Source organism: Protopterus annectens, chromosome 1.part0 (genome assembly GCF_019279795.1).
Source record: "Protopterus annectens isolate FY-2018-M chromosome 1.part0, PAN1.0, whole genome shotgun sequence".
Taxonomy (NCBI): Eukaryota; Metazoa; Chordata; order Ceratodontiformes; family Protopteridae; genus Protopterus; species Protopterus annectens.
Window position 1 is genome coordinate 1,209,750,712 of NC_056725.1, and position 15,616 is coordinate 1,209,766,327.

Here is a 15,616-nt window from a genome sequence, read left to right on the forward strand (position 1 = left end):
TGATGTAGAGAGTTTTAAGGTTGTTTAATGCACTAAAATATTTTTTACCTAAACAACCATAAAAGACACTTCTTTAACAACTATATTCACCCCCACCCCCACCCCCACCTCACACTTCATTGTGTCTAGAGAAAACAATAGCTTATTTTAAAAAAACTGTATATTGTCTTTCCAGGCATCTTTAGAATGCAGTTATTAGTTTTCACAAAGCTTCCTTTTATATATTACTCTAGCAAGTATTTACTTTGGATACTATGTATTTATTTTATATTAAAGTGATGGTGATGGTATTTTGCATAATACACTACTTAAGTAACAGGTAGAAATTAACACTGTTGTTACTTTTCCCAAAAGCATCAAGAACAGAAAAATAGTACTACTCAAGCCTGTAATAGCAACTATATAAGATAAACAAATGTGAATTCAACTATGTGTCATGGTGCAGTCTTTTCTATTTCATATATAAAATATGCAGTAGCTTCTAAGCATCTAATTTCTTATAGAAACCTGCAACCTATATATTAATATAAACTGAATATTTTTGTTAAAAAATGTATAACTTTTTGTTCCAACTCACAAAAAGATTTTGTCAATTAACTGTGAAATAAATAAGTATAATGGGGGAAAAAAAAGAGTTAAATCACCTTTCATATGCAGTCTACTTGCTTGTAGTCAAGTTTCTATTTATGTTGTAATTGAGTTTGTTACCATTTCTTGCTTTATTGTTAATGCTTTGTATAAAATTAAATTTGTACTTGTTTGTAAAAAGGAAAAAACAAACATGCTTTAACATCATGTTACTTGCTTTGTAAATAAGGATTGAAGAAAGGAAAAAGGAACATTTCTTCACTGTCCCCTTATTTTGTTTTCTTTTTCTCAATTATCTTGCTGCCATTTGAATGTATATGCTTCTTTGAGGATATATTAGTCCAATCCATTTGCTCGGTTTGTTCAAGAATTTTATTTGTTTGTAGAAATGACAAATCAGGGTCAAGAACTTCAAAGAGTTTAACCCCATTTGTAAGGAAAATCATTAGTCTGTCCGGGAACAATAAATGTACTTTTATTTGCTTATTTTTAAGTTTGCTAATAAGTGGAAGGAATTGTTTTCTTTTTGCCATCATTGTTGTTGAGTAGTCATTGTCAAAATGCACAATGTTTTCATCATATGTAAGTGGGGACTTAGTGCATGCAGTTTTAAGTACCACCTCTTTGTCTTGAGATGAAATAAATTTCACCACTATAGATCTAGGAGAAGGACTAGGTTTTGCAACAGGGACCAGTGTGATCTTTCTAAACCAAAAGAGAGAGCTTCAGGGAGATCTAAAGGCTTAGAAAGCCAGCAGTTAATAAAATAAATCATATTGTTACCTTCAGTACCTTCAGGAAGTCCAAATATATAAATATTATTCCTTTGAGATCTATTTTCAAGGCCATCTACTTTAGCTGACAAGATTTTATTTTGCTACAATAAAAATCCAACGTTGTTTTCTCCTTCATTTGGCCTTCCATCCATAATATTAAGGGATTCTACAATGCCAGAGATCTGATTTTTCTATACTTGAAGAGCCTCATTAATTTGTTCTATTTCTTTGGAACAATCTTTCTTAAAATCATCAATTTTATTGCTCAGTCTGTCCATTTTTAATAATAATTCTTGAATATGAGACAAAAGTGACTGAAGCTCTTTCTTACATGAAGACTCCTGAAGTGCTGCCTTAGTGTAGCTCATTTTGCTGCTGAAACAGTGAAAGGAATTACTTTTATACAGTTTTTGACAGGAAAGTTATTAGATATTTGAATTTTTTTAAATAATCCTTTATAACACAAAGGGATATCAAAATTCACTAGTTTGAACTGTTTAGAATTATTTGAACAAAACATTTCCTGGAGAAATATATCTTTTGTAGCAGAGCAGTAAAAATGTGCTGCTGTCCTTGTCTCATGCTGGACATGTATATATAGTTTTTGAATGCCAAATTGATGGGGAGAAAATATGATCACTAAACAGATACAAATATTTACTGAAAGGTACACCAATGAGAAACATGAAAATGTGAATGAATAATCCTGAGACTAAATCATCTGCATAGTGTTAGGGTTAAAAATAAGGTTATTTTTAGTGTAGTGTTTAGGGCTGCGGTTGGGGTTAGGGTTAGTGTACATGAGTAAGGGTAGGGCAGAAGGGGCTATCCTTAACTCTAGCCCCATCTCTAACCCTAACACAAACATGATATGCACATACCACATTTGGTAGTCATTGCCCTAACCAATTAATAAATCTAACCCATTCAGTGACTCATACTCTAACCCCAACCTTATACCTTCACATATATAGAAACATTTGTTATTTACAGATGTTTCACCATTCTTGTATACTTGTGATTCACACATCAGAAATTGCTTACTTACAATTCACCCTGTTGGTAGATCATGAGTGATCTCTTAAAAGAGATATACACAAACACACATATATATATATATATATATATATATATATATATATATATATATATATATATTTGTGTGTGTGTGTATATGTGTGTGTGTGTGTGTATATATATATATATATATATATATATATATATATTTGTCCGTGTATATATATATATATATATATATATATATATATATATAGCAATCACTCATTTGACAACCACGTGGCCAAAGTGGTTAGAAAAACATTTTATATAGCCCACCTAATCATGAAGGGATTCACATCTAGATCATCTTTACTCATCCCTCATCAGGCCCATATTGAGTACAATGCCCTTTGGGATGTACCTTACCAGACAACTGCAGCAACTGGAAAGACCCCAAAAGTACCTCACCAAGAGGATCAAAGGGCTCAAACAGATGCCATATGCTGCAGCTCTACTCAGTGGCATACCGCCTGTTCAGAGGCGATCTGTGGAATTAATGGACATGCTGCACCTCAGAAAATCCAAATCCCATCGAGCTAGGGCGAGAGACTTAAACCTCAGCACTGAAATAAATAGGACATGCTGGAGGGACACATTCATAACTTCACTCTGGAATAAAATCCCAGTCCAGGTTAGGCAGAGTCCCTCACTGACTCTCTTCAAGAGGAATCTTGATGAGTGGATTGTCACTGTTAGACAGAGGCGGCATAGCAAAATAAATTTAAAATGGGTGGTGAAAGCCAAACACATTCTGGCTAGGCTTATAAATGCCCTAGGGCAGATAGCCTAGTATGAACCTATGAACCTATATATATATATATATATATATATATATATATATATATATATATACACATATATACAGTTTGTGTGTGTGTGTGTGTGTGTGTGTGTGTGTGTGTGTATAAAACTGTATATTATTGCACTACAATAGTACAACCTCAGTGTTAAAAAAGTAGAGGGTACATAGCGGATGCAACAGAGCAAACTTTCTGCATAACAGTTCATATGTGTAATGTGTGTTGTTTTATTGTTTTGTCCTTTGTTCTAGTGTTCTTTTAATTTGCAGTTTCTTTTTGCCTTCTATGCTTTGGTGTTTCATGTCTTCTGGTTTGTTTTGTTCAAGAACTTATATTTTGCAGAAAGCTGATTTGATAATATAAGGGAGGAACCTTTACTTTGTAGACATAGGATCCAAACCACAGTGGGTATTTTGTCAGCCTGGTACAACCTCACAAGATCCTTAACATCTATAATCTATATCAGTCTAGTGGCTTCTTCCAGTTCAAACATCTCATATTGATTATCACTTTGTAAATAGATTTCACTCATGATGGAAAATAACTTATATGAAACCAATAATTCGCTTTTCACCATTCTTCTATAGCTAAAACTCATCTACTCTAGATAAGATGGACTACGTTGTCTCTTTTCAGTGAAGAAGAAGAACTAAGCAGATGTGTTACCTGCAATGGAGAGTTCTGTAGTCAGGAACTATGTTTTCATAAGGGTAGTATTGAAACAGTGCCAAGTATAAAGCCAAATTAATTCCAGCATCTGTCTTTCTGTCTAGAGACAACAGTTAAAAATTGTACCATTCTCAGACCTACTCCATTCAGTTCCCCTTAGCACAATGTTGTACCAGAGTGGTGCTGTAACGAAGAAGGGGGAGATCATGTATGCAGACATAGAAGCTATTACAAGGTCTCCAGCACACCATTGTTATATGCTGTGACCATATTATCCATGCCAAAACAAATCCTGAGGTGAAAAGGAAATATCATCTAAGCAGTAAGCTCAGCATCTCTTAACTGATAGTACAGGATCATTTGGTATGCAGGCAGGCCAGTCTAGGTATGACCCAAACCCAATCGCATTGATTTATTACTCAGAAGACTTGAAAGGTCCGAACAGCATCACTGGTGAACATCCCCATTTGAGCAACTAGACTGAATGAATGATATCTGGGTTGGGAAAAAGAAGATATCACCTGAGTGTCTTCCATATTTGTGGTTTCCTTGAAGAATTCTCTCTAGATATGTGTCAATACATCTTCAGAGTGGCTTCTAACAGCCACTGAACCCAGATAGTAAAGTCTTCCAAATAAGTCAGCTTGGGAAGTCACTAAGTTGAATCAACGAGGGAACATGTGAATTCTGTTAGAATTCTTCAGCGTTATCTATTGGCCAGTAAGCAATAGGAATTCTGTTCTGTGCTCAGGATATAGTCTAACAATCATCTGTCATTGTCAAATGTTGGATAGCACATGCACAGAACTGTACCCTGCCTTTACTAAACAACACACTTAGTACCACAGTGGCAGGAATGCAAACACGTGAATCAAAACAGGCAAAAAAATCTACTACTTAAAAGCATTGTGTAACATAACATTTTGACTAAACTCTAAGATTATTGTCTTAGTCTGTACTTGCAGCTACCTCATTTATTTAGATTTTATAGACCACAGCTTTGACTGTTGCTTCTGAAGATAAGCTCCAGTGTGTGCCAATAAATGGCATTCACAAATGCTTGTTATACAGAGTAACAACCTGCAATGACATCTATGTTGTGGAGAAATGCATAGGGCAGGATAATTGAAATAGCTGCTTTCTAAACAAGGAGCTGTTCATACAGTCCTGGCTGTTATGAAGGGATACCATTCATGCAAATTAAAAATAACTAAGACCACTAAATGCAGAAAATGATATTTTTGTTCCTTGAATGATAAACAATGGACAAAAATGTATATGAGGGTTTATCATTATATCTTGCAATGTAATTGCTACCTAATTTTCTAAATGTTGATCAGAATATAACTTGGCTGGTCTTTTTGGTTTGCCTCGACAAAGAAGTATTTGTGTTTTGGTCCAGTCTTGTTAGGAAATCATGTAATCACTGATCATCCCAGTGCTCATTTGTCAGCTATTAAATGCACTAAAGCATCTACTGCAGAGTGATGTAACCCAGCAGTGTGGGTAGTGAGAGTACAGATGGTTGGCAGGTCCAAATTGTCCACCCAATCTACTGTTTGAATTACAGTTTTATATTCTTTTCCTTTTGTTTATTTATTTATTTAATTTTTGCTGCACTAGATCTGGCTAATCAGTCCATTTGCTTCACCTGTGACTAAGAGACAGGCTTATGAGCAGTATCCTAGTGGCCTTTTTTGTTCTTAGCCCAGGATGCTTTATCAGCTCATCAGGTTCTACAGGAGGTATGAGGTGAGCGTAATCGAGTGGGCCAGGCATCATGTTCCAGTGAACTTCTTCTCCCTACCTAACCCCTTTCCTCAGGTATCCTGCTTGACTTCCAATGGCTGCCTTAATCAACAGAGAAGATAGGTAGACATCCCCACTTGTCTTTTTCCTCCTTGAGCAGTGAATGCAATGCAAGCAACATAAGCCAGTCCCGCCTCTTCTGTGAGTGATCATCTAATGGATCAACAGCAGGTGTTGCCATTGTGGCAAGCCTAGCCACACACCTGTTCCCAGAATGTCAAACTGGCGGCTGTTCAACCTCAAACCCCTTCCCCCAAGCCCCTAGGTGATCATGCTGCTGATCAAACACATATCACCTAGGTCGTATTTGGATCTTTATCCCTTTATACCATGGGGCCAGTCTTTTGAGAAAATATTTTGCAGGTCAGTAATTGTATTCTAAAACTGCTGTAGGGATTGCCTTTAGATGTGACTAAACCTTTGTGCTGAAGTTGGTGAGTAAAAAATATTTTCTGAAAAAAAGTGGCACTTTTTAGAACACCTAGAACTGCAGTGGCATCTGTAAAACAGAAAAAGAAATAAAGGAAACAGCAACTTCATGAAAAAGCAAGCAATGTGAGAGGATATCATATGGGCAGAATAAAAGTAGCAAAGCTCAACAGGCTGCTATAAGTTTAAGTTATATGATTTGACATAATGTTTCATTTAAATGGTCTGTTACAAAACATATTACTCACCAACCAATGATCAGACTTATAAGAATAAAAAGATCCGTGACTCGATAAAACCACAACTTTATTTTAAATGTAGAATCACTGAATTAGCTCTTTCACCCATAACACTGGGCTTCTTCACAATCAGTTACACTCAAAAAAAATCAGGACTTTTATAGTCCTAAACAGGCAATCAGCCAATATAGAAAACATCCATTAAAATTAATTATCCAATTAAACCATTTAACCCAGCCCCTGCTGCACAAGAAATACTATGATAAAACCACATCTTAAAACAGAAAAAATGGTTGTTAATAAACTGTTTCATGTAAACCCCTTTGGTGAGTACTTTGTCCAAGGAAAGATAAACATATAATCATCTGTTAAATAAACTGGGATTTATGTTTCAAAACACTTGCAATAGAAATGTTTTCATTAATGCCTGGTGTTTTTGTTGCATCCAGGCACAATTGCCATAGACATTCTCTCATCTCTAGTAAGGTTTTAACATCACCTCCCATGTCTTTTTGGTCACCCTGTCAATGACAAAAAATATAAACTTTTTGTAGTTGCCACATGTTTTACTGTGGTTAAATAAAACACTTGTAGGCTTCTTGTTTTTTATGTCTGTCTTGTGTTCCAAAATACATAGTCTTAATTTACGTGTGGACATTCCTACGTAAAATGCCGGACATGATAGACAGGCGGCTACATATACTACCATGTCAGTATTGCAATTACAGTACTCTGGGCAGTTTAGTGCTCTTTTGTAACTGTCTATGTGTACATAAGGTCCATCATTAATAAACTTGCAAATACTGCACATGCCACACTTACCCATCCATGAGATGTTACTATTACTTGTCCCTACACCTCTTTCCAACAGCTCTTTCAAGTTGGAACCCCTACTGTTAATGAATCTCGGGCTTGGACCCAAGACTTCTTTTAAGTCTGAAGGAAAACACTGTCCCATACTGTCTGGATAATGTTATTAATTTTCATACCTGAATCGTTATACTCCAGCACCATTGACATGGAGTTGTTAGTAATAAATGTATTAATCTCAATGGTATAAGAAGAATCAACACTTCTAATTGAATCCAAGAGAATAGGTCTAAAATTACTGCTTCTTCTCATTTCGACATCCTTCCTTAACTTAGTCGGTAAATCCATTGGATACCCTCTATTTGTGAACATGTCAATAAGCTTCAGCTGTTCAAATTTAAAACAGTCATCCTGACTAATAAGCCTTGACAATCAAACCATTTGACCCTTCATCACATTTTTCTTTTGAAACTGAGGGTGGTAACTCTCAAAATGTAGAAACAAGTTGCTGTATGTTTTTTTTACGGTAAATGTTCGAATGTATATGGCCATTCTCTTTGTACAAAAGAATATCTAACAATTCAATCCTATCTCTGTCCATATGACTTGTAAATTTTAAAAAAGTGGTCGTGTTACTCAAATAACCAATAAAATCTTCCAACTCTTGTTTTGAGCCCTTCCACAAAATCAGTATGTCATCCAGGTACCTTAACTATGTCATGATCTTTGACATATAGACAGAATTAAACACATGTTGCTGTTCCCATTCTGCCAACACAAGGTTAGCATAGATGGGTGCACATCTGGCACCCATCACAACCCCGTTCATCTGCTTATAGTATTCCCCATCAAACGAGATAAAATTATTGGATAATACCAATTCTAACAAATAGAAATTCAAGTAGAAGTGTTGGTTCATCTAATACCATTGAGATTAATACACTTACTACTATCAACTCTATGGCAATGGTGCTGGAGTATAATGATTCAGGTATGAAAATTAAGAACATTATCCAGACAGTATGGGACAGTGTATTTCCTTCAGACTTAAAAGAAGTATTGGGTCCAAGCCCGAGATTCGTTAAAAGTAGGGGATCCAACTTGAAAGAGCTGTTGGAAAGAGGTGTAGGGGCAACTAATAGTAACATCTCATGGATGGGTAAGTGTGGCATGTGCAGCATTTGCAAGTTTATTAATGATGGACCTTATGTACACATAGACAGTTACAAAAGAACACTAAACTGCCCAGAGTACCATAATTGCAATACTAACATGGTAGTATATGTAGCCATCTGTCTATCATGTACGGCATTTTACGTAGGAATGACCATACGTAAATTAAATTAAGGCTACGTATTTTGGAACACAACAGAGACATAAAAAACAAGAAGCTTACAAGTGCTTTATTTAACCACAGTAAGACATGTGGCAACTACAAAAAGTTTATATTTTTTGTCATTGAAAGGGTGCCCAAAAAAGACATGGGAGGTGATGTTAAAACCTTACTAGAAATGAGAGTGTCTATGGCAGTTGCGCTTGGATGCAGCAAAAACACCAGGCATTAATGAAAACATTTCTATTGCAAGTATTTTGAAACGTAAATCCCAGTTTATTTAACAGATGATTATATGTTTATCTTTCCTTGGACAAACTACTCACCAAAGGGGTTTACATAAAACAGTTTATTAACAAACATTTTTTCTGTTTTAAGATGTGGTTTTATCATAGTAAAACCAACTAGGAACCAACATTTTTATATATTATACCTTGTATGGATTTTAATATATTTATATTTATATATATATTTTTTAAGTGAGTTTATTTGTTTTTTAGGAATTAGGATTGATTGATTAATTGATTTGTACTGGGGGTGTGGTTATGTAACCATATATAAAGTGTGGTTTTGATGTGTTTTAGTATTCTGAAGAAGTCTTATTGTGAAGATGAAACCTAGGTCAATTCAGTTTTATCTTTCTGTGCTCAAATAAATTCCTTGTTGGCTTTGGACTACGTTTTCTTCTGGGTTTTATCATAGTATTCCTTGCGCTGTCTTTTTCCTTTGCAGCAGGGGCTGGGTTAAATGGTTTAATTGGATAATTGGATAAATAATTAGCATTGGGCAGCGCCGCTTAATTGGTTTTAAACCATTCTCAGCTCCACAAAGTCTGCTCTTCACTTTTTCCCTTAGAACTGATCTAGTTCTCATAATAAACACCCTATTCCCACTCTAAAGCCTGGCACTTGCTCACTAAAGCAATTATATAAGTCAGCACTAAAAAATTAAAAGCACTACACCCTCACAAGCTCCCCTTGAGTACTTTGTTCCCTACTGGCCCTTTTTTTTCAATTATAAAGGAATTCCCAATACTATTCTAGCATGTTCAAAGGTCAGTTGTCAATCTCCTCTCCGGTCCAGCTGGTTAATCTGGGAATCTTGAGGCAATGTTTCAACTGCCTCATGTATACAGACAACCCTCTCCTCCTCCCAACAAATTCCAACACATGTGAGAGATGCAACCATATAGCCAAACTGGAGGCTAAGCTCTCTCAACTCAGTACTGGAGTAACCAGTCAGGAGGAGAAGGAAACCGCACTCACTACAATTCCAGTCTCACATAGACCTACCACGACAGCAAACCAAACACATAAACACACAAAAACATACTCGGAGGCTCTAAATAAAAATCTACCTAAGCAGCAGAGACCTCCAAAGCAGACACCCAAGTAACCGCTACCCCAAAACAAAACACGTGCAACACATAGCTCAGAAAACCAGTGTGCCGAACAGTCACAGCCCTTAAGGCTAAACAACACACCTGATACACTTGTAATAGGTGACTCTATCGTCAGGCACACTGACGTCCCACTCACCAGGCTGAACAAGGAGAAGGTCACGGTGAGCTGCCTGTTGGGCGCTAGGATCCGTCACATAACACAAGCACTCAGGTCACTCCAAGGCAAGTACAAATATGACTCAGTCATTGTCCATGCTGATGTGAATGACCTGAGACGTACCTCCCTGGACTACATGAAAAGAGACATAGAGGAGCTCTCTGAGCATGTAGCCCAGGCCGGTATGACCCTAACCTTGAGTAGCATCTTACCCTCACCAAGAATGATGCCACAATATGAAGACAAGATGATCGATTTCAACAATTGGCTTAAGTATTGGTGTCATTCAAAGGGGATCCAATGCCTGTCTGCCTGGGATGACATGCTCGACAAGCCACGATGCTTCGCTAGGGACGGCTTGCACCTGTCACCCTTGGGCTTTCAGATATTGACAAAGGCTCTTGCCACCCCCATAGTGCCTTTTTAGGCAAGGCTCAAAAGACAAACCCACCTCCATAGGTATCACAAGGGATAAGAAGCTAAGAGTAATGCTACTCAACGCCAGAAGTCAAAGCCTCAAGATGCACGCACTCAAAACTCTCCTTAGCATGGAGAACATCGATATCTGTGCAGTAACAGAAACCTGGTTCAAGGCTCCCGAGAGCACCCCAGCACTACCAGGTTATACCTCATACCATGTTTTTCGGCCCCAAAACTTGGACCGAACCACAAAAGGAGGGGAGTATCAATATTCGTCAAAGATACCCACACCTCCAGGTTGGTGGCACAGCACAAAGCATCAGAGACTATCCATGTGCAACTAACAGTGGGTAAAACTGCCTTCCAGTTTATAACCTGCTACAGACCACCCTCCCAAACCCAGGAACCCCACTCGGCCTTCCTGAGAACACTGGAAAATACGAAGGTCTCTCCAAACACCATTATATTGGGTGACTTCAACTACCCTAACATAGACTGGGAGCATTACTCTAGCTCCAACACCCTAGCCCAAAGGTTCCTAGAATTTATAAACTCAAATGCTATGGAACAACTTGTTGCCATTCCCACAAGAGGGGAAAACATTTTGGATATGGGGACTCTATGCTCCAGACCAGAAGTGTATCCCTTACTGGTAAGATCAGACCATAAACTAATCTCACTAGATATTCACATCCCGATCCCAGCCCCTGCCCAGAAAACCACAGTGAAAAACTTCTCTAAAGCAAATTTCACACTCCTCAAAACCGAGGTGGAATCCTTCAAAGCCCCCGGGCCTGTGGAAAATACAGCCCAGACCGCAGAATCCTTTATAAACGCATTCTATGAACACTTTCAGGAATGCATGGATCATGCAATCCCAAATAAAACCAAGACCCAATCCTCCAAAGTTAGGCGTCCTGTCTGGTGGACCCCAGCCATAAACAAACTATACAATAGAAGGAGGAAGCTACTACATGATAGAGCAAAATTCCAAAAAGGGAAGGCATCTCTGATCAGTATTAGCAAAAAACTACTGGCACTCATAAAATCGTCTAAGGCCAGTTTTGAGAGAAACATTGCACAGGACACTAAGGATAATCACAAGGCTTTCTTTAGTTATGTTAGGAACCTGGGTGGGAATTCCCAGATATACTCAGAATTAGTCCAAAATGACAAAAAATACACCGAACCCACAGACATTGCCAACATCCTAGCTGACAGGTTCAGTGCAAACTTCTCCCTCCCTTCCCCACCAAAAGGGCAAATATCTATCCCAGCAGAGTGCTGCCCCCCTGACATCTCAGATGCTCAGGTAAGAGCCGCCCTCTCCAAAGCAAAAAAACACAGCATCAATGGGACCAGGTGGTGTCCAGGGCTGCGTCCTACATGAACTCCAAGAAGAACTAAACCCAAACATAAAACTACTTTTCAATCTCAGCCTTACTACAGGATATGTACCCAAACAGTGGCATACAGCAACAGTGGTCCCTCTCCACAAAGGTGGTGCCTCAGTGGATCCTGGAAACTATCGCCCCATAAGCCTGACTAGCTTGGTCTGCAAAGCTATGGAAAGGATCATCATGGACCTCATAAATAAAGATATTGGGGACCTACAGACACTGGATCCTACCCAGTTCAGCTTTGTTAAGGGCAGATCCTGCCTCTTAAACCTGGTTGATTTTTTTCAAACAGTCACCAAGGCCATTGACGAGGGGAAGGTGGTCCACACAGCCTACCTGGACCTTGCAAAAGCCTTCGATACAATACCCCACTTGGGCATTATAGATAAGCTCACCAGCTTAAATATAAATCCCTATGTCACTAGATGGGTTGCAAACTGGCTCAAGGACAGAACCCACATAGTTAGAATTGCTGGAGCCATGTCAGACTCCAAACCAGTTACAAGTGGCATCCCACAAGGCTCAGTCCTGGGACCTCTCTTGTTCGGTATATATTTCTCGGAGGTACAGGCTAACACGGAAGGACTGTGGCTGACCAAGTTCGCAGATGACTGCAAACTGGGTGCCATAATCAACACTCCAGCTGACACAAGCATCCTACAAAAGGGCCTCATAGAAACAGACAACTGGTGCAAGAGCCATGGCCTCAAGCTAAACGCCAAAAATTGTATAGTCATCCCCTTTGGCAAAAACAAAGTGCACACAAATTACCACATAGGTGGTAATCCATTAAGTACGGAAGAAGTAATTAGGGACCTGGGGACCCAAGTTGATAGCAATCTCTAATTTGACAATCACGTGGCCAAAGTGGTTAGAAAAACATTTTATATAGCCCACCTAATCATGAAGAGATTCACATCTAGATCAGGGGAGGTCATCGTGCCTCTTTACTCATCCCTCATCAGGCCCATAATTGAGTACAATGCCCCTTTTGGGATGTACCTTACCAGACACCTGCAGCAACTGGAAAGACCCCAAAAGTACCTCACCAAGAGGGTCAAAGGCCTCAAACAGATGCCATATGCTGCCCGGTTAAAGAAACTCCAGCTCTACTCAGTGGCATACCGCCTGCTCAGAGGCGATCTGTGCCTGATGTATAAAGCCATGTCCAACCCAGAATTAATGGACATGCTGCACCTCAGAAAATCCAAATCCCATCGAGATATGCGCTCGATAGACTTGAACCTCAGCACTGAAATAAATAGGACATGCTGGAGGGACAGATTCATAACCCAGAGGCTCCCTTCACTCTGGAATAAAATCCCATTCCAGGTTAGGCAGAATCCCTCATTGACTCTCTTCAAGAGGAATCTTGATGAGTGGATGTGAGATAGTAGGTTTACCCCGGGTATCACTTCTGTGTCACTGTTAGACAGAGGCACAGTATACTAACCTTGAAAAAGGGCATAGCAAAATAAATTTAAAATGGGTGGCGAAAGCCAAACACACTCTGGCTAGACTTAGAAATGCCCTAGGGCAGATAGCCTAGTATGAACCTATGAACCTATGAACCTATAATGGATGTTTTTTATATTTGCTGATTGCCTGTTTAGGACTATAAAAGTCCTGATTTTTTTTGAGTGTAACTGACTCTGAAAAAGCCCAGTGTTATGGGTGAAACTGCTAAGTCAGTAATTCTACATTTACAATAAAGCTGTGGTTTTATCGAGTCACGGATCTTTTTATTCTTACTAGTGTTCATTCAACTTGGTGGTCTGGTTTTATTGATTCAGTGATCAGACTTATGTCTGCAATACACAAGGCATTTTGTAGGTTCATAGGTGTGTTCTAGTGTTCTAGGCTAATGGCCCTGGGGCTTTTACAAGCCTAGCCCATAGGATTACCCTGGAATTTTGCCACCCGACCTTAGTTCCCAGTGTGTCTGTCAAGTAAAGCCACTGGAGTGATCACTGTGGTGAATTTTCTATTTTCCATCCACTCATCAAGATTTCTCTTGAAGAGAGGCCAGTGAGGTGCTATGCCTGACATGTATGGGAAGTCTATTCCATAGCATGGGCAGTCTCTGGGTTATGAACCTGTCCCTCCAGCATGTTTTGCTGATTGTGGTATTGAGGTTGAGGTCTCTGGAGCATGTGGTGCAGAGGGACTGGGATTTCTTTAGAAGTAGCATTTCTAACAGATCTGGGTCAGACATGGCTTTGTAAGTCAAGCAGAGATCACCTGTAAGTAGGCAATATAAGGCAGAGAATAGCTGGAGTTTTTTTAGTCTGTCCATATAGGGCTAATGTTTAAGGCCTAGGATTCTCTTTGTGAGGTACTTTTCCACCCTCTCCAGTTGTTGCAGGTGTTTAGTGAGGTACATGCCAAATGGGGCATTGTACTCAATGACTGGCCTAATGAGGGAAGAGTAGAAGGAGGCAATGACCTCTTTCTTCCTGGATGCAAAACCCTTAGTAATGAGATGTGCCACACAGAAGGACTTTCTGACCACAGTGGAAATGTGGTGGTCAAAAGAGAGGTTGCTGTCAACCTGTGTTCCCAGATCTCTTATAACTCATTCTGTATTCAGTGGACTACCATCAATCTGGTAATTCATGGGAACCGGGTTTTTCCCAAAGGGGATGATGACACATTTTTTAGCATTGAACTTAAGGCCATGGTTCTGATACCAGTCACTGGTCTCAGTGAGGCTTTTCTGTAGGATGTCAACATCACCTGGGGAGTTAATAATAGCTCCCAACTTACAATCGTCTGTGAACTTTGTCAGCCAGAGTCCCTTCATGTTGGCCTGGACTTCAGAGAAGTAGATACCAAACAGGAGAGGAGCCAGGACTGAACCCTGTGGGACTCCACTCATGACGTGTAGGCAGTCTGACTTGGACTCAGCTACTTTCACACTGTGAGTTCTACCTGTGAGTCAGTTTGCAACCCACCTAGTAATATAGGGGTTGATGCCTAGCTTAGTGAGTTTTTCTTATGATTCCTGAGTGGGGAAGGGTATCAAAGGCCTTGGCCAGATCAAGGTAGGCTGTAGGAACCACCTTGCCATCATCCACAGCTCTGGTGACTGACTCAAAGAAGTCAACCAAGTTGTGCAGGCATGATTTACCCTTCACAAAACCAAACTGTGTGGGATCCAGAGTTTGGAGATTCCCTATATCCTTGTTTATTAGGTCCTTGATGATGCGTTCCATAGCTTTGCATATCAGACTCATCAGGCTAATGGGGCGATAGTTCCCAGGGTCTGTAGTCACTCCTTTGTGAAGAGGGATGACTATAGCAGTGCACCATTTGGTAGGGAACAAAGCCTGAGGTGAGGCTGTGATTGATCAGGGCACACAGGTGAGGTGCCAGTTCACTCTGTAGTTCATGTAGAACACAGCCAGGGATATTGTCAGGTCCCATAGAAGCTATTTTCTTGGCCTTGGACAGAGCTGTTTTAACCTGTGCAGCAGTAATACTGGTTGCTGGCAATCTACTGGTATTCTGACTGGTCTATTGGGGAGGAGAGAGGGGTAAAGTTGGCACTGAATCTGTTGGCCAGTATATTCGCAATATCTGTTGGCTCGGTATAGGAGGTACCATTGTGCAGTAGCTCAGAGCAAATCTGGGTATTGCCATGGAGATTCTTTACATAACTATAGAAGGCCTTGTTGTTTTCTTTACTATCTGCTGCAATTCATTTTATTTTATTTTTTATTCTA